This window comes from Salmo salar, unplaced genomic scaffold, assembly GCF_905237065.1.
Source record: "Salmo salar unplaced genomic scaffold, Ssal_v3.1, whole genome shotgun sequence".
Lineage (NCBI taxonomy): Eukaryota > Metazoa > Chordata > Actinopteri > Salmoniformes > Salmonidae > Salmo > Salmo salar.
The window spans coordinates 48,954-72,502 of NW_025548584.1; the positions used below are offsets into that span (position 1 = coordinate 48,954).

Genomic DNA, 23,549 nt, shown 5'->3' on the forward strand with positions numbered 1-23,549 from the left:
CTACAACGACCACATCAAAGAAGCTGAATATTTTCCAAACCTGTTTACCTCGATGCTAGACAATCCTCCTTCATGTCACACAACATGGGTTTCAGAGAAAAGGACCACGAGCTGAAAACTTTCCACTCGATCGAACTAATCACTGCTTGTATGTCCTTTCATGGTAAAGTACATCTAGTCGTTAACACGGAAAAACAGAGACCCTCCCCATTATGTATTATGGGGACTTTAAGATTCATATGTTTTGCTGCAGGCCTTATAATAGATACTGTTGCTATGTGTCTAAAACTCTGCCACTATACTATAGCATGTATATTAGTCTTTGTGGTTAAGCCCTGGCTGCTGTGAGAGTGACCTGCAGGCTGGATCTGAGACAGACTGAAACTAGATAAAGAGAAGTAACCACTGTCTGGTTTTGACATGTTGATCTTGTGTGACAGTGGACAATGCTAATGAATTCAGAGAAGCTACTGTACTAGGTTACTTTATAAGGTAACCTCAGTTTACTGCTGCACACATACACTGACGTTGGTGATTATACCACCAGGGAGTGATCAAATGTATATAATCAGCTGTGCCTTTAGGTGGGGTGCAGAACTTACTCTGAAACATACATTATGTGTTTCCATTGTTAGCTGTTAGCTGTGTGCAATTGCCAATTCACCAATAAGCCAATGATTGACACCACGTAACATATAAATTACATCCCTTAACATATTAACCCCTGTGCGGCCTCCGTCGCCGTATGCGGACGGTGGTTAATTTTTTTTCAAATTATATCATTTTATAGAGACACCTCTCCTGAATCGAACCACGTTGTCCGATTTCAAAAAGGCTTTACAGCAAAAGCAAAACATTAGATTATGTTAGAGGAGTATATCGTAAAAGTAGCCACATAGCCATTTTCCGACCAACCACATGCATCACAAATAACCAAAAAACAGCTAAATGCAGCACTAACCTTTGACAATCTTCATCAGATGACACACCTAGAACATCATGTTACACAATACATGCATTATTTTGTTCGATAAAGTTCATATATATATATAAAAACAGCATTTTACATCGGTGCGTAACGTTGACTAACTATTTTCCCTCAAATGCATCCGATGAAACAGAGCTACAATTTACTAAATTACTATTCGAAAACATTTTTAAAATGTAATATTGTCATTCTAAGATTTATAGATGAATATCTCTTGAAAGCACCTGTAATGCCAGATTTAAAATTAACTTTACTGGGTAATCATACTTTGCGATGAAAGGGGATGCGATACTCTGAAAAATAGGCTAACGTTACAGGTCAGCGCCATCTTGGAACAATCGCATATCACATCTAGTCTTGTATACTATTGTCAATAATCCCTTACCTTTGGTTGTCTTCATCAGAAAGCACTTCCAGAAATCCCAGGTCCACAACAAATGTATTTTCGTTCGAAAAAATTACTCCTTTATGTTCCAAGAGCTTGTTCTTGTTAGCGCATCTGAAAGCTGATTCAAATGCTCCGTCGGCCACGGGACAGCCATTTCGAGAAAATGCATTTTTTTCCCATTTAGGTTCGTTCAAACATGTCAAACGTTGTATAACATAAATCTTCAGGGCGTTTTTCAACAAGAGAGCCAATAAGATTCAAGGAGGATGATTGCATTGTGTTTCAAAACGTTTCGAAAGGGGAGGGTAACCAGGGGCGCCTGCGTCATAGTGGTGATGGCCCTCTCCGTGTGACCACGTTCCACTGCGTCTCATTCATTCAGTTTTCACAGTAGGAGTCTCAAATCACTTTGTAAAGACTGGGGACATCTAGTGGAAGCAATAGGAAGTGCTCAATGAACCATAGCTCACGGTGTGATTAATAGGCAACGTGATGAAGTTGAGTTCGCAATTCAGAATTCCACTTCCTGTTTCCATCTGTCTCGGGGTTTTGACTGCCATATGAGTTCTGTTATACTCACAGACACCATTCAAACAGTTTCAGAAACTTTAGGGTGTTTTCTATCCACAAGTATTAATTATATGCATATCCTAGCTTCTGAGTTTGAGTAGTAGGCCGTTTAAAATGGGCACGAATTTCTTTCAAAATGCGCTGTGGCGCCCCCTATCCTAGGCGACCGTCAAGAGGTTAAAATGTAATATTGTCATTCTAAGATTTATAGATGAATATCTCTTGACAGCACCTGCAATGCCAGATTTAAAATGAACTTTACTGGGTAATCATACTTTGCGATGAAAGGGGATGCGATACTCTGAAAAATAGGCTAACGTTACAGGTCAGCGCCATCTTGGAACAATTGCATATCACATCTAGTCTTGTATACTATTGTCAATAATCCCTTACCTTTGGTTGTCTTCATCAGAAAGCACTTCCAGGAATCCCAGGTCCACAACAAATGAATTTTCGTTCGAAAAAATTACTCCTTTATGTTCCAAGAGCTTGTTCTTGTTAGCGCGTCTGAAGGCTGATTAAAATGCTCCGTCGGCCGCGGGACAGCCATTTCGAGAAAATGCATTTTTTTCCCATTTAGGTTCGTTCAAACATGTCAAACGTTGTATAACATAAATCTTCAGGGCGTTTTTCAACAAGAGAGCCAATAAGATTCAAGGAGGATGATTGCATTGTCTTTCAAAACGTTTCGAAAGGGGAGGGAAGCCAGGGCCGCCGGCGTCATAATGGTGATGGCCCTCCTCATGTGACCAATTTCAACAGCGTCTCATTCATTCAGTTTTCACAGTAGGAGACTCAAACCACTTTGTAAAGACTGGGGACATCTAGTGGAAGGAATAGGAAGTGCTCAATGAACCATAGCTCACGGTGTGATTAATAGGCAACGTGATGAATTTGAGTTCGCAATTCAGAATTCCACTTCCTGTTTCGATCTGTCTCGGGGTTTTGACTGCCATATGAGTTCTGTTATACTCACAGACACCATTCAAACAGTTTTAGAAACTTTAGGGTGTTTTCTATCCACAAGTATTCATTATATGCATATCCTAGCTTCTGAGTTTGGGTAGTAGGCCGTTTAAAATGGGCATTCATTTTTTCTAAATGCGCTGTGGCGCCCCCTATCCTAGGCGAAAGTCAAGAGGTTAAACACACCCCTTAACATATAAACCACACCCCTTAACATACAAACCCCACCCCTTAACATATAAGCCACACCCCTTAACATATAAACCACACCCCTTAGCCTTCATGCTCTGTATATGCATCTCTGTCATCCTCTAAAGCCACACCCTCTTTATTTCTAAGCCACACCTTATTCACCTGTAAGTCACACCCCTTCACATCTAATTCACACCCCCAGATAGCTCTGATTGGTTTGCTGAAGCATTTGTCAAACAAAATACGACGACCTCGTGCTCTAAGAGAAGTTAGGGGGAGACAAATAAATAATGAAATAACATCTAATTAAACTGAATCAATAATTATTCAGACTCATTAAGACATATCAATACACTTACAAATGGAAAACAATGAACTTTAACACCTAGAATTACAAACTAAAACAAGAGATTTTTAAACATTATTCCTTGAGTTTCAAAACATTTTCTAAATCAATATTGTTATTATTATGAAAAGGTTACAGACAAAAGTTAAAACATAAACAATTTGCATGAAAGGGTTTTTAAAAAGCAAAACATTTTCCCCTAAAAATTAAGTAAATCTAAAAAATATCAAAATTACTGTTGTTACACCTTGTCCTCCCAGCAATGTTGGTATAGGTCTCACACTCTGCTGGTATTGATGGCTGGTATAGGTCTCACTCTGCTGGTATTGACAGATGGTGTAAGTCTTCTTCTCTGCTGGTATTGATGGATGGTAAAGGTCTCACTCTCTGCTGGTATTGACAGATGGTGTAAGTTTCATTCTCTGCTGGTATTGATGGATGGTATAGGTCTCACACTCTGCTGGTATTGACGGCTGGTACAGGTCACACTCTGCTGGTATTGATGACTGGTATAGGTCTCACTCTGCTGGTATTGATGGATGGTATAGGTCTAACACTCTGCTGGTATTGACGGCTGGTATAGGTCTAACACTCTGCTGGTATTGATGGCTGGTATAGGTCTCACTCTGCTGGTATTGATGGCTGGTATAGGTCTCACACTCTGCTGGTATTGATGGCTGGTATAGGTCACACTCTGCTGGTATTGATGGCTGGTATAGGTCTCACACTCTGCTGGTATTGATGGATGGTATAGGTCGCACTCTGCTGGTATTGATGACTGGTATAGGTCTCACACTCTGCTGGTATTGATGGCTGAGTAGGTACTGAAGTCAGCGTTCTGGACTCTCTTCTTCTTCTTTGGTCTCCTCTGTTCCTGACGGATATCCAACAATGCATAAAACAGGTCCTTCTTCCTGAGAGACAGATAGAGAGAGAGACAGACAGACAGAGAAATAGGCCAAGACTGAGACAGAGACAGAAGAGAGAGAGAGAGAAAGAGGCCGAGAGAAAGACAGAGCGAGAGATTATATGTTATATTTTAATATTAGTGATATGTGAACATTAATATTTTACAACTTATATATATATATTAATCTACTGTTATTAATGACTATAATCGGCATCAAAAAAACTTTTTGAAAAGGGCAGGGTTACCTAATACATGGACTACAAATCAAGATGGCTACCCATAATAAAACTACAACACCCATTTTGACTGTAGTCTGCTCTCTGCTGTCACTTCCCCTGGTGGAGTCTCAGCTGGAGCTGCAGAGGAAGAGTTATCACCATTAAAAGACCAAGTTTCAGGTTAAACTAGGACATTTCAGTTAATAGTTAGTAGATGTTTACATATTGTGGTCAAAATGCTTTAAAAAAAGAAGGTTAAAAACGTAGGTACCCAGACTTAAAACATGAATGAGTTATTAAGTTATTCCTGACTGAGAGAGTCAGTGCACCTGTTGTTTGTAGAAGGAGTAGACGCAAGTGGAGGAGAGGAGGGAGGAGAGGAGAGCAGACACAGGACACAGACTGAACAGCAACATCCAACACAGCCCACAGTCAACAACAGGTGTTCTGACATCATCACAGTCTTCAGGAGGTGGAGGGGAAGAGGAGTGCTCGGGAGGACTGGTTTCTGGACAAAACATTAAACATAAACATTGTTTTCTTCTGTTCTGTTGTATTTTTGACTGAATGTTTTGTTTATTCCATGTGTAACTCTGTGTTGTTGTATGTGTCGTATTGCTATGCTTTATCTTGGCCAGGTCGCAGTTGTAAATGAGAACTTGTTCTCAACTAGCCTACCTGGTTAAATAAAGATGAAATAAAAACCGAACTACTCTCTTAGAAACAATCAAGGTCTTCTCAATAATCTATTGTTAATCATGACTCTTGGTTGTTTAAACATGAATTTCAGGAGACATTTTATGAGTTTAGATTAGTCTCAGAGGGTTGATACAAAATAAGATACATTTTCATTGGCGTAACTCTCATTCAAAGAAACCAATACCAAAGATACGGCAGGAAGATGAAGACAGAATAATAACTGTTCTTTCCAGGTGAAATCCTAGTGGTGATGTTTCCGTAGTGGTACAACTCTTTACGTAAAAATGGTTTTCCTTCTCCAACCAGGTTCGTCTCCACAGTCCCACAGTAGTAGAGTCCCAGATCAGATTCAGTGATGATCTCAATCAGTAGATCATATGAGTTGTTAGAGGGGTTCCACACCACATTATATCCAGGGAGAGAGATGGAACTTAAAAACTTAGTTGAAATAACTAGAGGAGGCTGGTACTTGTGAGAACAGTTCCTATACCACATAATGTATACTCCAGTAGTTATGATACAGTCACAGTAGAGAGTGACATTGTCTCCTGGTCTGACTCTCAGCTCCACCTCTGCTGCAGAGATCCCATCCTGACTGGAGGAAACAGCACCTACAGGTAGCAGAGGAACAGTGTTAGGATGAACTGACTGGAGGAAACAGCACCTACAGGTAACAGAGGAACAGTGTTAGGATGAACTGACTGGAGGAAACAGCACCTACAGGTAGCAGAGGAACAGTGTTAGGATGATTCACAGAATGTCAGTTTGACATCATAAACTTCTCCCCCTGAAAATATAAACGTCATGTCTTTACCACAGTCATCACAATATCACAATAATAAGATAAGAAATCTGGTCAACCATAAAACCACATCAAGAAATCATCTATCATCCAGCTATAAGGCACAGTAAAAAAAGTGACACACAGCCTGTCCATCTGGTGGTCTGATGTTCTGAAGGTACTGTCAGAGAGTAGCTGGGTCTTTGAGTAACAAGGTCTTTGCTGCGTATTTCTGTGTTCATGCCTTGATGTACATTACCATGAAAGGACATACGAGCAGCGATTGGTTCATTCGAGTGGAAAGTTTTCAGCTCGTGGTCCTTTTCTCTGAAACCCATCTTGTGACAGGAAGAGGAGGGTCTAGCATCGAGGTAAACAGGTTTCAAACCAACGTGACGTCAATGGAAAATATTCAGCTTATTTTAGGTGTTCACCTTAGATAGCAACACCTTAAGAGACCTGTAGACACTAATAAGAATCAAACACACATTTTGATGATAGAGTTGACCTTTAAACCTTAAAGAAAATACACTTATAGAGAGACTCAGTTGAACTATAGACCTTTAATCCTGTAGTCAGGCAGTAGAAATCATGTTTGACCTCATGCACGCTTAACTGAACATTGAATGTTCTGTTTTAATACAGTTAAACTACAATACCCAAGATGCATTGGAAGATGTGCAATATACCCAGTGTTAAACAGTTCTTGTGATACCCTTTGATGAATGATCTCTGTGTTTATCAATGAACAGTGGACAATCAATTAACATCCAAACTCTGGTCAATATCTGTGAAGGGGAGAGAAATATGTGACAAACGAACTTGTAATAACAATGTTTGGTCTCTCGTCCTCAGGCTGAATGACAGCACCATGGCAACAACAACAGGACGCCAGTGTGGGTTTCCTGTGTACTGAGAGTGTCTTCTCAGCCAATCAGTGACTAGCTCTTATATGAGTACTGTAATACCAACATCATAATATCAGACTTAACAACATTAGTAGTGGTCAATATATGTATATGTTTACATGCGTTTATATATATGTATGTGGGTATATGGTAGTGTGTCCATACATTTGCATATCATTTATAGTCCTATGTGTGTGGTTGTGGTTTACTCAGCTAGCGCTGCTGCTCTGTAGGGGAGGGGTTAAGGGGGCCTGGGTTTCAGGTCTGAGGAGCAGTATCAGAGTAGCTGGGTCTGTCAGTAACAGTATGAGAGTAGCTGGGTCTGTCAGTAACAGTATGAGAGTAGCTGGGTCTGTCAGTAACAGTATCAGAGTAGCTGGGTCTGTCAGTAACAGTATCAGAGTAGCTGGGTCTGTCAGTAACAGTATCAGAGTAGCTGGGTCTGTCAGTAACAGTATCAGAGTAGCTGGGTCTGTCAGTAACAGTATCAGAGTAGCTGGGTCTGTCAGTAACAGTATCAGAGTAGCTGGGTCTGTCAGTAACAGTATCAGAGTAGCGGGAACAACAGTGTCAAAAGGGACTATGCATGAGTAACAGTATCAAGTACTGGGCGCGTACACAACGGGCTGTCAGTAACAGTATCAGTCACAGTACAGATACATACGTACTGTGTATGTGTAGTAAGTAGCTGGTGTAGTATATGTGTGTACAGTATCAGTAGTGTGTGTGTCAGTAGTGTGTGTTGTGTGTGTGATGTGTGTGTGTGATTTTGTGTGTGTGTGCGTGTGTGTGTGAGTTGGATATATGGGGGTGTGTCCATATGATTGTATATCATGCATAGTCCTTATATATATATATATATATATATAAACACATGTAAACATGTACATACATTGACCACTACTAATGTTGATCAGTCTGATATTATGATGTTGGAATTCCAGTACTCATTAAGAACTAGTCTCAATTGTCTGAGAAGACACACTCACCACATTGGAAACCCACACTTACTTCCTGTTTCTGTTGCCATGGTGCAGCTATTCTCCTGATGATGAACTCACATTTCACACTGAGGGCGTTTCTCACTTTTTCTATGTCCTATTTGTTGCCAAGATGTTTTGTGGATGAATACTACATTTTGGGATGCCTTAATTAGCTCATACATATTATGTTGAGATTTAAATGTTATGATTACTGGATGTTCATAATTTGATAAATCAAACATTAATACTGGCAGGCTACAGCTATAGAGGCCAACAATAAGCCTCTGTCACATGATAGGTCTCTGTCTCATGATAGGTCTCTGTCAGAAGTGTCTTCTCTTTCAAGGGTCAACAGTTACATCAACATTAGTGTTTGGTTCTTCATGTTGTGTTTGATGATGTTGCAGCAGGTTGACTTGACCAGGTGCTGCTATTTAGGTGTTGCTATCTACAACGACCACAGAAAAGTCAAACCTGTTTACCTCGATGCTAGACCCTCCTCTTCCTGTCACAACATGGGTTTCAGAGAAAAGGACCACGAGCTGAAAACTTTCCACTCGATCGAACCAATCGCTGCTCGTATGTCCTTTCATGGTAAAGTACATCTAGTCGTTAACACGGAAATACTGAGACCCTCCCCATTATGTATTAAAGGGACTTTAAGATTCATATGTTTTGCTGCAGGCCTTATAATAGATACTGTTGCTATGTGTCTAAAACTCTGCCACTATAATTTGTACAAGCATGTATATTAGTCTTTGTGGTTAAGCCCTGGCTGCTGTGAGAGTGTGCTTGCAGGCTGGGTCTGAGTCAGACTGAAACTAGATAAAGAGAAGTAACCACTGTCTGGTTTTGACATGTTGATCTTGTGTGACAGTGGACAATGCTAATGAATTCAGAGAAGCTACTGTACTAGGTTACTTTATAAGGTAACCTCAGTTTACTGCTGCACACATACACTGACGTTGGTGATTATACCACCAGGGAGTGATCACATGTATATAATCAGCTGTGCCTTTAGGTGGGGTGCAGAACTTACTCTGAAACATACATTATGTGTTTCCATTGTTAGCTGTTAGCTGTGTGCAATTGCATTAATAAAGGTTTGATTAATTTACTTAAAGATGATATTGTCAGAATGCTGATTTCACCAATAAGCCAATGATTGACAAGGAACATGGAACTTACCCCGGCAACAACAATAAGCCAATGATTGACAAGGAACAAGGAACCTACCTCAACAGTTACATGCCCAAATATAAGAGTGAAATGCTAACTTATAAGCCCATAATCAACAATGCAGTTTTAAGAAAAATAAGCTTTAAGTAGAAAATAACAAATAATTAAAGAGCAGCAGTGAAATTATATTAGCGAGGCTATATACACGGGGTACCGGTAGAGAGTCAATGTGAGGGGGCACTGGTTAGTCGAGGTAATTGAGGTGTAATGTACATGTAGGTAGAGTTAAAGTGACTATGCATGGATTATAATCAGAGAAAAGCAGCAGCGTAAAAGGGGGAGGGGGGGCGATGAAAATAGTATGGGCAACCATTTGATTAGATGTTCAGGAGTCTTTTGGCTTGGCGGGTAGAAGCTGTTAAGAAGCCTTTTGGACCTAGACTTGGCACTCCGTTACCGCTTGCCATGTGGTAGCAGAGAGAACAGTCTATGACTAGGGTGGCTGGAGTCTTTGAACATTTTAGGGCCTTCCTCTGACACCACCTGGTAAAGAGGTCCTGGATGGCAGGAAGTTTGGCCCCAGTGATGTACTGGGCCATACGCATTGCCCTCTGTAGTGCCTTGCGGTCGGGGGCCAAGCAGTTGCCATACCAGGGAGTGATGCAACCAGTCAGGATGCTCTCGATGGTGCAGCAGTATAACATCTTGAGGATCTGAAGACCCATGCCAAATCTTTTCAGTCTCCTGAGGGGGAATAGGCTTTGTCGTTCCCTCTTCAGAGACTGTGTTGGTGTGTTTGAAGCATGATAGCTTGTTGTTGATGTGGACACCAAGGAACTTGAAGCTCTCAACCTGCTCCAATATGGCCGCTTCAAAGATAATGGGGGCGTGCTTTGTCCTCCTTTTCCTATAGTCCACAATCATCTTCTTTGGCTTGATAACTTTAAGGGAGAGGTTGTTATCCTGCCACCACACAGCCAGGTCTCTGACCTCTTCCTTTTAGGCTGTCTAATCGTTGTCAGTGATCTGGCCTTCTACTGTTGTGTCATTTGCAAACTTAATGATGGTGTTGGAGTTGTGCCTGGCCCCCTGTGTTGAGGATCAGCGTGGCAGATGTGTTTTTACCTACCATTACCACCTGGGGTAGGCCCATCAGGAAGTCCAGGATCCAGTTGCAGAGGGAAGTGTTTAGTCCCAGGGTCCTTAGCTTAGTGATGAGCTTTGAGGGCACGATGGGGTTGAATGCAAATTGGAATGGGTCTTGGGTTTCTGGGAAAATGGTGTTGATGTGAGCCATGATCACCCTTTCAAAGCCCTTCATGGCTACAGGCGTGAGTGCTATGGGTCGGTAATCATTTAGGCAGGTTACCTTAGTGTTCTTGGGCACAGAGGCGATGGTAGTCTGCTTGAAATATGTTGGTATTACAGTCTCAGTCAGGGACAGGTTGAACATGTCAGTGAAGACACTTGCCAGTTGGTCAGCACATGCTCCGAGTTCCTGGTAATCCGTCTGGCCCTGCAGCCTTTTGAATGTTGACCTGTTTAAAGGTCTTACTCAAATCGGCTACAGAGAGCGTGAACACAGTCGTCCTGAACAGCTGATGCTCTCATGCATGTTTCTGTGTTGCTTGCCTCGAAGCGAGCATAAAAGTAATTTAGCTTGTCTTGAAAGCTTCTGTCACTGGGCAGCTCAGAGCTTTGCTTCCTTTTGTAGTCTGTAATAGTTTGCAAGTCTTGTCACATCCGACGAGCATCGGTGCCAGTGTAGTACGATTCGATTTTAGTCCTGTATTGATGCTTTGGCTGTTTCATGGTTTGTTGGAGGGCATAGCCGGATGTCTTATATGTTTCTGTACAGCACTTTGAGATATCAGCTGATGTAAGAAGGGCTATATAAATACATTTGATTTGATTTGATTATATGCGTCAGGGTTAGAGTCCCGTCCTTGAAAGCGTCAGCCTTACCCTTCAGCTCAGTGCGGATGTTGCCTGTAATCCATGGCTACTGGCTGGGGTATGTGTGTACAGTCAATGTGGGGATGACACCATCGATGCACTTATTGATGAATCCAGTGACTGATGTGATGTACTCCTCAATGCCATCATAAGAATCCCAGAACATATTCCAGTCTGTGCAAAACAGTCCTGTAGCTTAATAACATCTGCTTCATCTGACCACTTTTTATTGACCGAGTCACTCGTGCTTCCTGCTTTAGTTTTTGCTTGTAAGCAGGAATCAGGAGGATAGAATTATGTTCAAATTTGCCAAATGGAAGGCGAGGGAGAGATTTGTTTGCAACTCTTTGTGTGGAGTAAAGGTGGTCTACTACTGTTGACCATCCTCCCAATGAAGGGTCATGACCTGGGCCTCTACTACTGTGGGACTAAGGAGATGAATGATGAAGAGGAGATTCAGGTCTACCACTATGGAAAGGTCACCACTTGGATTTTAATTGGTAAAAATGTGTTCCTTGTTTCATGTGTGAACATCCAGTAAAGTCCATGTTCCTCTGGTAGTGAACATGTTCTGAAGCTTTTTAAAGTTCATATTAAAACAACACGTAGTTTGTAGTAACTGTATCCAGGGGACTAGATGATAGGTTATATTAACCATACACAGTAAGCTGTGTAGTGATGTTGTTCCTCTCTACTGTACAGAGGACTCCCCCACCATCACATCATGTGACTGTCCTGACTGTGGTGTGTCTGCCGACTGTGGTCTGAGCTGGGTCCTGATGGTGGCCTCCAAAGCTTTGTTTCTGCTCCTCATTCCTGCTGCCTTCTGGGCCATGGAACACACACGGTGTCTCAAGACCAGGGTTTCTGTTAGGCTGCAGACATTTGACATCCACATTTGAAATTACCGAACATTTCGCAAATTTACCTGACCCATATGCATTGGGTGTGTAACCTGATTAGGGTGTCCAAACACGGTGCTCAGAATGACTATCATATTTATATTATGGTAATTAATATCAACAGGACATGCAAGTCAAGGATGCAACAATGTGTGGTCCTTCTTCCCTAATTCTGATGCGCACTTTGAAGACATTTACTTTCCCTCAGCCAACAAGACGAGTTGTAGAAAAGTTGACCTATTCTATTGGTCAGCTTGCAGAGAAAAGAAATAGCTTATTCCAAACAGACTCTGGGACAGTTGTGGGACGATAGATCCCAAATTCATACAACCAGTAGACCTAGGCTACAATGAAGAGGCTAATAAGCATTATTTCTTAATGGGATTTTTTATTCTTCTCCGAGACAATTGGTCGGTATTCAATTTTATTTATTTGCTTTTCAAATTTTTTATCGGTCAAAAGCCAGCTATTATCGGTTAACGGAAACCCCAGTCAGGACATATGGCTTCTCATATCAACCTAATTTTTCAACAACTACAGTGATGTGATAACCGGTTTTACATGTTGTGTTTTGTTGTGTTAAAACCAGAAGTTCATAAGGAGAGGAGGGAAGTCCAGAAAAGAAGCAGAGACCAGTCATTCTCCATGTCTCTAGTGAATTGAACTTCTCTATGAGAGACCAGTCATTCTCCATGTCTGTAGTGAATTGAACTTCTCTTCTACGTGTCCAAGGAGATCAGCATGAATCTGTTGTCATGTAGTTTCATCATTTGCTGGTCTGTCCAATTCTTTCTCTATTACCCAGATGTTTTTTTTGCCTAGAATTTTTATGTAAGAGCTTGGATATTGTTTCCTATCACATTTCAATATTTTTTTTGCAGTTTTTTTTATTTATTAAAAAATATATTTGAAAAGGGTCACCAAAACCATAAAACCAGCTAAAATGATGCACTAACCTTTTACAATCTCCATCAGATGACACTCCTAGGACATTATGTTAGACAATGCATGCATTTTTAGTTCTATCAAGTTCATATTTATATCCAAAAACAGCGTTTTACTGTGGCGTTGATGTTCAGGAAATCGTTTCCCTCCAATAACCGGCAGTCAAGTCAGCACCACAAATTAAATAATTAAAATTAGAAAACATTGGTAAAATATTATATTGTCATTTGAAGAATTATAGATTTACATCTCTTGAACGCAATCAATTTGGCAGATTTAAAAATAACCTTACTGGGAAATCACACTTTGCAATAATCTGAGCACTGCGCCCAGAAAAATACGCGTTGCGATACAGACTAGCCGTCATGTTGGGGAGATCTAAAATCGAAAATACTATGTAAATAATCCATTACCTTTGATTCTCTTCATCAGATGTCACTTCCAGGTATCACAGGTCCATAACGAATGTAGTTTTGTTCAAAAAAGCTCATCATTTATGTCCAAAATCTCCGTCTTGTTAGCACATGATCTAAGCCCGCCGGACTTCACTTCATGAACGAGGGGAAAAAATATATTTACGTTCGTTCAAACATGTCAAACGTTGTATAGCATAAATCATTAGGGCCTTTTTTAACCAGAACATGAATAATATTCAAGGTGGACGAATGCATTCTCTTTTATAACGTATTGGAACGAGGGTACCCAACATGAACTCGCGCGCCAGGTGTCTAATGGGCCATCATCGTTCCATGGCTCTTGTTCGGTCAGATCTCCCTCCAGAAGACTCAAAACACTTTGTAAAGGCTGGTGACATCTAGTGGAAGCAATAGGAAGTGCCAAAATATTCCTCAGCCCCTGTGTTTTTCAATGGTATAGGTTTAAAGGTAATACAACACATCAGGTATCCACTTCCTGTCAGAAAATGTCTCAGGGTTTTGCCTGCCAAATGAGTTCTGTTATACTCACAGACACCATTCAAACAGTTTTAGAAACTTTAGAGTGTTTTCTATCCATATATAATAAGTATATGCATATTCTAGTTACTGGGTAGGATTAGTAACCAGATTAAATCGGGTACATTTTTTTATCCAGCCGTGCAAATACTGCCCCCTAGCCCTAACAGGTTATTAACCCTCACAAGGCTGCTGGCCCAGATAGCATCCCAAGCCACGTCCTCAGAGTATAGGCAGACCAGCTGGCTGGAGTGTTTACAGACAAAGTCAATCTCTCCCTATCAAAATCTGTTCTCCTCACTTGCATCAAGATGTCCACCATTGTTCCTGTACCCAAGAAAGTAAAGGTAACTGAACTAAATGACTATCGCCTCGTAACACACACTCACTTCTGTCATCATGAAGAGCTTTGAGAGGCAAGTGAAGGATCATATCACCTCCACCATACCGCTCCAACAGATCCACGGACGAATGCACTGCACAATGCCAGCTTACAGAGAGGAGGTGAGAGCCCTGGAACAGTGGTGCCAGGAAAAAAAAATATCCTTCAATGTCAATAAAATGAAGAGTTGATAGTGGACTATAGAAGATTGCAGAGGGCGCACGCCCCCATCCACATCGACAAGGCCACAGTGGAGAGGGTCAAAAGCTGCAAGTTCCTCTGCGTGTACCTCTCTGAGGACCTAAAACGGTCCTTTCACACCGACAGCGTAGTGAAGAAGGCGCAATAGGTCCTGAAGAAATGTAGCTTAGCCCCTAAGGCCCTCACAAATTTCTACAGATGCACCATCGAGAGCATTCTGTCTGGCTGTATCACCACCTGGTACGACAACTGCACTGATGGTAACCACAGGGCTGTCCAGAGGGTGGTGTGGTCAGCCCAACGCATCATCGGGGTCATACTGCCTGCCCTTCAGGACATCTACAGCACCCGGTGTCACAGGGCGGCCAAGAAGATCATGAAGGACCTCAGCCACCTGAGCCACGGCTTGTTCAACCCGCTACCATCTAGAAGATCATCAAGGACCTCAGCCACCCGAGCCACGGCCTGTTCACCCCGCTACCATCTAGAAGATTATCATGGACCTCAGCCACCCGAGCGACGGCCTGTTCGCCCCGCTACCATCTAGAAGATCATCAAGAACCTCAGCCACCCGAGCCACGGCCTGTTCACCCCGCTACCATCTAGAAGATCATCAAGGACCTCAGCCACCCGAGCCACGGCCTGTTCACCCCGCTACCATCTAGAAGATCATCAAGGACCTCAGCCACCCGAGCCACGGCCTGTTCACCCCGCTACCATCTAGAAAATCATCAAGGACCTCAGCCACCCGAGCCACGGCCTGTTCACCCCGCTACGATCTAGAAGATCATCAAGGACCTCAGCCACCCGAGCCACGGCCTGTTTACCATACCACCACCTAGAAGGCAGAGACAGTATAGAGGAATCAAAGCTGGGACCAATATACAGAAACTGTTTCTCAATCTCCAGGTCATCAGATTGTTAAACAGTTATCACTAGCCGGCCTCCACCCAGTACCATGTCCTGCACCTTAGACACTGTTACTAGCCATTCGGTACTCTACCCTGCACCTTAGACACTGTTAGTAGTCGGCTACCACCTGGTACTCTACCCTGCACCTTAGAGACTGTCACTAGCCACTCAGTACTATACCCTACACCTTAGACAATTTTACTACCCTGCACCTTAGTGACTGCTGCCCTATGTACATAGTCATGGAATACTAGTCAATAATGTTTCCATCCTGTTTTACCCACTTCATATGTACATATATACTGTATTCTAGTCATATCATCAGATATTGCTGTACTGTTGGAGCTAGAAACAAGCATTTCAGCTGCACGTGATAACATCTGTTAAACTATGTATGCAACCGAAAAACTTTGATTTGGAATAATTAACCTGATTTCACTATGTAACTCTATTGATAATGTGGTATAATTAACCTGATTTCACTATGTAACTCTATTGATAATATGGTTTTTCTGAAAGCTTTACTGAGAAACATTGAAAACATTTAAAATGTTCAACCATAGGCTGGGTCAGGGCCCTCCAACCCTGTTCATTGAGAGCTACCCTCCAGTAGGTTTTCATTCCAACCCCAGTTGTAACTATGTGACATTATATGCTAGCTTGAAAAATGGGTGTCTGATTATTTCTGGCTGGGTACTCTGCTGACAAAATCTAATGTTTTGCTTTCGCTGTAAAGCCTTTTTGAAATCGGACAGTGTGGTTAGATAAAGGAGAGTCTTGTCTTTAAAATGGTGTAAAATAGTCATATGTTTGAAAAATGGAAGTTTTCGGATTTTCGAGGACTTTGTATTTCGCGCCACGCCCATCATTGGATATTGGAGCAGGTGTTCCGCTAGCGGAACGTCTAGATGTAAGAGGTTAATCCAGTTCATGTTACTGTGGTAGTGCTTTGTGCTGCCTCGCCTGTGCCTTTGGGCCAGGGTGTATATTTAAGTTCTCCTGTTATCACCCATCTCTGCTCTCCTGCGCCTGACTTCCCGGCAACCAGTCACTCACCGCGTTACAGGCGTGCACACCATCCACCGCTCCGAGTATATTACTCGCTAATGTTCAGTTGTTGGACAATAAAGTAGACAAGCTTAGGGCGAGGATCTCCTTCCAGAGAGACATCAAGGACTGTAACATACCGTGTTTCACGGAATCATGGTTCTCTCCTGATATACTGTCCCCGTCCATACAGCCAGCTGGGTTCTCAGTACATTGCGCAGACAGGAATAAAGAACTTTCTCCAGGAAGAAGAAAGGTGCTGCTGTATGTTTCATGATGTTATGGTGTATGTTTCATGATGTCATGATGTTATGGTTACGCACGGTGTGATTGTGATAACATACAGAAGCTCAAGTCCTTTAGTTCACATGACCTAGAATACTTCACAATTAATCAAAACCTCCCAAGAGAATGCTGGGATATAGTCACAGCTGTGTATATTCTCCCTCAAGCAGAAACCATGACGGCCATCAAGGAACTACACTGGACTTTGTGCAAACTGGAAACCACATATCCTAAGGGCACACTTATTGTCGCTGGGGATTTTAACAAAGCAAATTCGAGGAAAATGTTACCGAAGTTCTATCAACACATTGACTGTAGTACTCGCGCTGCTAAAGCGCTCGACCACTTTTACTCCCCCTTAACCTCTATGGGCTAGGCGGGACGAATTCGTCCCACCTACGTAACAGCCACTTGAAGCCTGTGGCGCGATTTTCAAAACCTTAAAAATCCTATTACTTCAATTTCTCAAAGATATGACTATTTTACAGCTATTTAAAGACAAGACTCTCGTTAATCTAACCACACTGTCCGATTTCAAAAAGGCTTTACAACGAAAGCAAAACATTAGATTATGTCAGCAGAGTACCAAGCCAGAAATAATCAGACACCCATTTTTCAAGCTAGCATATAATGTCACAAAAACCCAGAAGACAGCTAAATGCAGCACTAACCTTTGCTGATCTTCATCAGATGACAACCCTAGGACATTATGTTATACAATACATGCATGTTTTGTTCAATCAAGTTCATATTTATATCAAAAACCAGCTTTTTACATTAGCATGTGACGTTCAGAACTAACCCCGCAAACTTCCGGGGAATTCGCTAACATTTTACTAAATTACTCACGATAAACGTTCACAAAAAGCATAACAATTATTTTAAGAATTATAGATACAGAACTCCTCTATGCACTCGATATGTCCGATTTTATAATAGCTTTTTGGTGAAAGCACATTTTGCAATATTCTAAGTACATAGCCCAGCCATCACGGCTAGCCATTTAGACACCCGGCAAGTTTAGCACTCACCAATATCAGCTTTACTATTATAAAAGTTTGATTACCTTTTGTTGTCTTCGTCAGAATGCACTCCCAGGACTGCTACTTCAATAACAAATGTTGGTTTGGTCCAAAATAATCCAGCGTTATATCCGAATAGCGGCGTTTTGTTCATGCGTCCCAGACACTATCTGAAATGGTAAATCAGGGTCGCGCGCATGGCGCAATTCGTGACAAAAAAAATCTAAATATTCCATTACCGTACTTCGAAGCATGTCAACCGCTCTTTAAAATCCATTTTTATGCCATTTTTCTCGTAGAAAAGCGATAATATTCCGACCGGGAATGTCCATTTAGCTAAACTGAGGAAAGTAAACAAAGCTTTCGGTCGACGCGGGCACTCGCCTGAGTCTCACAGTACTGTAACCAGCCACTACCCAAACGCGCTACTTTTTTTCAGCCAGAGCCTGCAAAGCCACGATTCAGCTTTTTGCCGCCTTCTGAGACCCTATGGCAGCCGTAGGAAGTGGCACGGGACAGCTAAGATCCTCACTCTTCAATAAACAGAGACAAGAAGAACGACACCTTGTCAGACAGGCCACTTCCTGCCTGAAACCTTGTCAGGTTTTTGCCTGCCAAATGAGTTCTGTTATACTCACAGACACCATTCAAACAGTTTTAGAAACTTTAGGGTGTTTTCTATCCATGTGAAATAAGTATATGCATATTCTAGTTACTGGGTAGGAGTGGTAACCAGATTAAATCGGGTACGTTTTTTATCCAGCCGTGTCAATACTGCCCCCTATCCTAAACAGGTTAATGGATGCCTTCAAGGCCCACCCTCCCTTCGGAAAATCATATCTCAACTCTATATTGCTATAGGCAGAAACTCAAACAGGAAGTACCGGTGCTGAGGTCTATTCAATGCTGGTCTGAGCAATCGGAATCCATGCTTCAAGAATGTTATGATCACGTGGACTGGGATATATTCCGGGTTGCCTCTGACAATAACCTTGACATATACACGGACACGGTGACTGAGTTTATCAGGAAGAGTATAGGGGATGTTGTTCCCACTTTGACTATTAAAACCTACCCAAACCAGAAACACTGTATAGATGGAAGCATTCGGGGAAAACTGAAAGCGCGAACCATCGCATTTAACCATGACAAGGTGACTGGAAATATGTTTGAATACAAACAGTGCAGTTATTCCCTCTGTTAGGAAATCAAATAGGCAAAACGTCAGTACAGAGACAAAATGAAGTCACAAATTAACGGCTCAGATACGAGACATATGTGACAGGGTGTACAGACAATCACGGATTACAAAGGGAAAACTACCGACATCTTGCTCCCGGACAAGCTAAACTCCTACTTCAGCTTCTTTGAGGATAACACAGTACCACCAACGTGGCCGCGTCGTCAGAGCATGCGCAGTCCAGCTGGCTGGAGTTTTTACGGACATATTCAATCTCTCCCTATCCCAGTCTGTAGTCCCCACTCGTTCCTCTACCCAAGAAAAAAAAGACAACTGAACTAAATGACTATTGCCCCGTAGCACTCACATCTGTCATCATGAAGTGCTTTGAGAGGCTAGTTAAGGATCATATCACCTCTACCTTACCTGACACCCTAGATCCAGTTCAATTTGCATACTGCTGAAAAGTTCAACAGACGATGCAATCGCGTTCGCACTGCACACTGCCCTATCCCATCTGGTCAAGAGTAATACCTATGTAAGAATGCCGTTCATTGACTATCAACACCATAATATCCTCCAAGCTGGGTCTGAATCCCGCCCTGTGCAACTGGGTCCTGGGCTTCCTGATGGGCCGCCCCCAGGTGGTGGAAGTTGGAAACAACACCTCCACTTCTCTGATCCTCAACACAGGGGCCCCAGAAGAGTGCGTGCTCAGTCCCCTCCTGTGCTCCCTGTTCACCCACCACTACGTGGCCAAGCACGTCTCCAACTCAATCATCAAGTTTGCAGACGACACTACAGTAGTAGGCCTGATTACAAACATTGATGAGACAGCTTATAGGGAGGAGGTGATCTCTCAGCTCGTTACCTGTATAAAAGACACCTGGGAGCCAGAAATGTTTCTGATTGAGAGGGGGTCAAATACTTATTTCCCTCATTAAAATGCAAATCAATTTATAACATTTTTGACATGCGTTTTTCTGGATTTTTTGTTGTTATTCTGTCTCTCACTGTTCAAATAAACCTACCAATTATAGACTGATGATTTCTTTGTCAGTGGGCAAATGTACAAAATCAGCAGGATCAAATACTTTTTTCCCTCACTGTAGCATTAGACCTGTTGAGTTGACTTGGGTGACAGACCTCTAGCTTCTACACCACATCCCCCCCTTCTCCTGCTCTAACACTTGACCTCATCAGTACTCATTTTGGGTGCTGGTACTGTTTATATTTAGGTGCTGGAACATTAAGCCAATATTCTATAAGAGGTGAACTCAGCAGAAAGATAGAGGTGATATTATACCACACACTATGTGAAACGTCGCTGCTCTGTCAGCAGTTTCCTGTGGAGTTTTTCAGTTTGCTGTAGTGTGTTCAACCACTGATTGTCACGGTTGTCGAAAGGAGAAGCGGACCAAAGTGCAGCGTGTATGTCGTTCCACATTTTATTTACTCTGTGAAACTATGCAATACATAAATAAACAAAACAAACCGTGACACAGAGGTGAAACATACACAACTCAAAATGAATCTCCCACAAACCCAGGTGGAAAAAAAACCTACTTAAGTATGATCTCCAATTAGAGACAACGAGAACCAGCTGCCTCTAATTGGAGATCATCCCAAACAAAACCAACATAGAAATACAAAACTAGAACATGAAATAGAAATACAAAACATAGAAAAACACCCCCTGTCACGCCCTGACCTACTCTTCAATAGAAAATAACATTTTACTGCGGTCAGGACGTGACAGTACCCCCCCCCCAAAGGTGCGGACTCCGACCGCACCTAAACAAAACACCAAAATCCCCCGCCCCCCCCCCCAAAAAAAAGGGAGGGTAGGGTGGGTAACTTCTGTCTATGGCGGCTCTGGTGCAGTACACATAACCTTCTTATCCCGCGGATCCTCCAACAGAGGCGGCGGCTCTAGTACGGGGCGTAATCCCCGCTCCGCCCGCTGATCCCTCTGCTTCTGTGCCACCGGACCGTGGATCATCGCCGGAGGTTCTGGGCTGCGGATCATCGCCGGAGGTTCTGGGATGCAGGCCACTGCCAAAGACTCCGGGCTGCAGGCCGTCTCAGGAGGTTCCGGATTGCAGGCCGTCTAAGGAGGTTCCGGACTGCAGGCCGTTAGGAGGTTCCGGACTGCAGGCCGTCTCAGGAGGTTCCGGACTGCAGGCCATCTCAGGAGGTTCCGGACCGGGGACCGTCGCTACAGGCTCCATGCCATGGATTATCACTGCAGGCTCCGTGCCATGGATCACCACTGGAGGCTTTGTGTCATGGATAATCCTTGGAGGCTCCGGGCCATGGATTATCACTGGAGGCTTTGTGCCATGGATCATCTCTACAGGCTCCGGGCCATGGATCATCCCTACAGGCTTCTTGCCATGGATTATCTCTACAGGCTCCGGGCCATGGATCATCACTGGAGGCTTCGTAAGTGGAGCCGGAACAGGTCTTACCGGACTAAGTCCGGAGGCTCCGGACTGGGGAACTTCGCTGAGAGCTCTGGACTAGGGAACATTGCTGGAGGCCGGGTGCGCAGAGCAGGCACAGGGTATACTGGGCTGTGGAGGCGCACTGGAGGTCTGGAGCTTATGGCTGGCACAACCCGTCCTGGCTGGATGCTCAACCTAGAACGGAAAATGCGGGGCGCAGGCGCAGATCTCACCGGGCTGTGAATGCGCACTGGCGACACAGTGCGCATCACCGCATAACACGGTGCTTGCATCTTCACTCGCTCCCCATGGTAAGCACGGGGAGTTGGCTCAGGTCTCCACCCTGACTCTACCAATCTCCCCGTGTGCCTCTCGAGCTTCCGTCGTTGCCGTGCTAGTTCCTCATAACGTTGCCATTCCTCCCTCGCTGTCTCCCCCTGCTTCCATGGCAGGGTCTTGTCCCCTGTCATTACCTCCGCCCATGTCCAGGACGTCCTCCATTCTTTCCTCTCCTGGGCCCAGGATCCTGCTCCTCCTGGGCACGCTGCTTGGTCCTTTGGTGGTGGGAGATTCTGCCACGGTTGTCGAAAGGAAAAGCGGACCAAAGTGCAGCGTATATGTCGTTCCACATTTTATTTACTCTGTGAACTATGCAATACATAAATAAACTGAATGACAAAAACAACGCAGAGGTGAAACATACACTACTCAAAATTAATCTCCCACAAACCCAGGTGGAAAAAACCCTACTTAAGTATGATCTCCAATTAGAGACAACGAGGACCAGCTGCCTCTAATTGGAGATGATCCCAAACAAAAGCAACATAGAAATACAAAACTAGAACATGAACACAGAAATACAAAACATAGAAAAACACTCCTTGTCACGCCCTGACCTACTCTACCATAGAAAATAACATCTTACTATGGTCAGGACGTGACACTGATCCAAGATATGTTGCTAAGAAGTTTATCTCACATCAAAAATCTATTGAACTAATGACATAGAAGTCATATAGCCTAACTTCTAGTATAGAAAGTACCTCAAACTAGAACCCAACACTGTCCATATGGGGACAGACACTAACATCAGTTAAGGTGTGATGGTGTCATGCATCTGAATGTTGTATAATCAGTGTGTCAATGATTGTATCTATATGTCTCTATCTAAATGAATGAGATGATATATTATACATTATTTTGGTCTAATGTTAGAGTAGGAGAAGGGGGAGGGGGGTTGTAGAACCTAGAGGTCTATGACTTGAGTCAAGATCAACAAGCCTGATGCTATATGTCAGGAAGAGATAGAGAGAGAGAGATAGAGAAATAGAGAATGAGACAGAGCACACGGCGCGCGAGAGAGAGAGAGAGAGAAAGATGTGCAGAGAGAGATGGAGGAGAGAGGAGGGGTGGGTAGGGCAGAGGAGAGAGTAGTAGATAAAGAGAGTAGGGGAGAAAGAGAGTAGTGGAGAAAGAGGGGAGGGGAGAGAGAGATTTGTGGAGGAGAGAGAAAGAGTAAGGAAGGGATAGTGAGGGAGATGTCCATCAACAGAATATATTTTCAAAACTGACTTCTCACCAGTGATCATAACCAGTAATATTTTGCACTCTTCCACTTTTGGTCCAGCTCACCTTGACCTCTGACCTATGGAAATGAATGTTTGAAAAAACAAACAGACGACAGCTAATGTGTTAAATTAGGTATACTGTAAACTCATCTGCAAAGAGAGGTTCACATGGAAGGGGAATGTGTGTACACATGGGTGTTGTTGCACCATACCAACGATAAGCCTGTCAACCCCTTCACGTCATGAAAGGTCATGTTGATTTTCATTTCTCGTCTCAATTCAGTTCAAATGAGCTTTATTTGCATGGGAAATAGTGCATTCAGAAAGTATTCAGACCCCTTAACTTTTTTCACATTGTGTTACGTTACAGCCTTATTTTAAAATGTATTCTATTGTTTTTTTTCTCATCAATTTACACACAATACAACATAATGACATCACAATAACCCATAATGACATCACAATACTCCATAATGACATCACAATACCCAATAATTACAAAGCAAAAACATTTTTTTCTCCCCCTCTCCTCTTCTTGTCTCCTCTTCTCCTCCCTCTCCTCTTCGTCTCCCCCCTTCTCCCCCCTCTCCTCTTCATCTCCTTTTCTCCCCCCTCTCTTCT

General features: G+C 42.9%; 2 long non-coding RNA genes across 2 annotated transcripts in view; both read right to left on the minus strand.

Moving 5' to 3' along the window:
• The window catches only part of LOC123733160 (uncharacterized), a 72,425-nt gene that overhangs the window by 27,296 nt on the left and 21,580 nt on the right, over nucleotides 1-23,549 (minus strand). The window contains exon 2 of the long non-coding RNA XR_006763632.1: nucleotides 15,507-15,512. This is a non-coding gene — a long non-coding RNA (uncharacterized lncRNA). The remainder of the gene's footprint in view (nucleotides 1-15,506; nucleotides 15,513-23,549) is intronic.
• LOC123733159 (uncharacterized) lies at nucleotides 4,182-5,137 on the minus strand. Its single transcript, XR_006763631.1, has 3 exons — nucleotides 4,908-5,137; nucleotides 4,606-4,716; nucleotides 4,182-4,414 (listed from the first exon to the last, which is right to left on the minus strand). It is a non-coding gene; the product is annotated as an uncharacterized lncRNA (long non-coding RNA).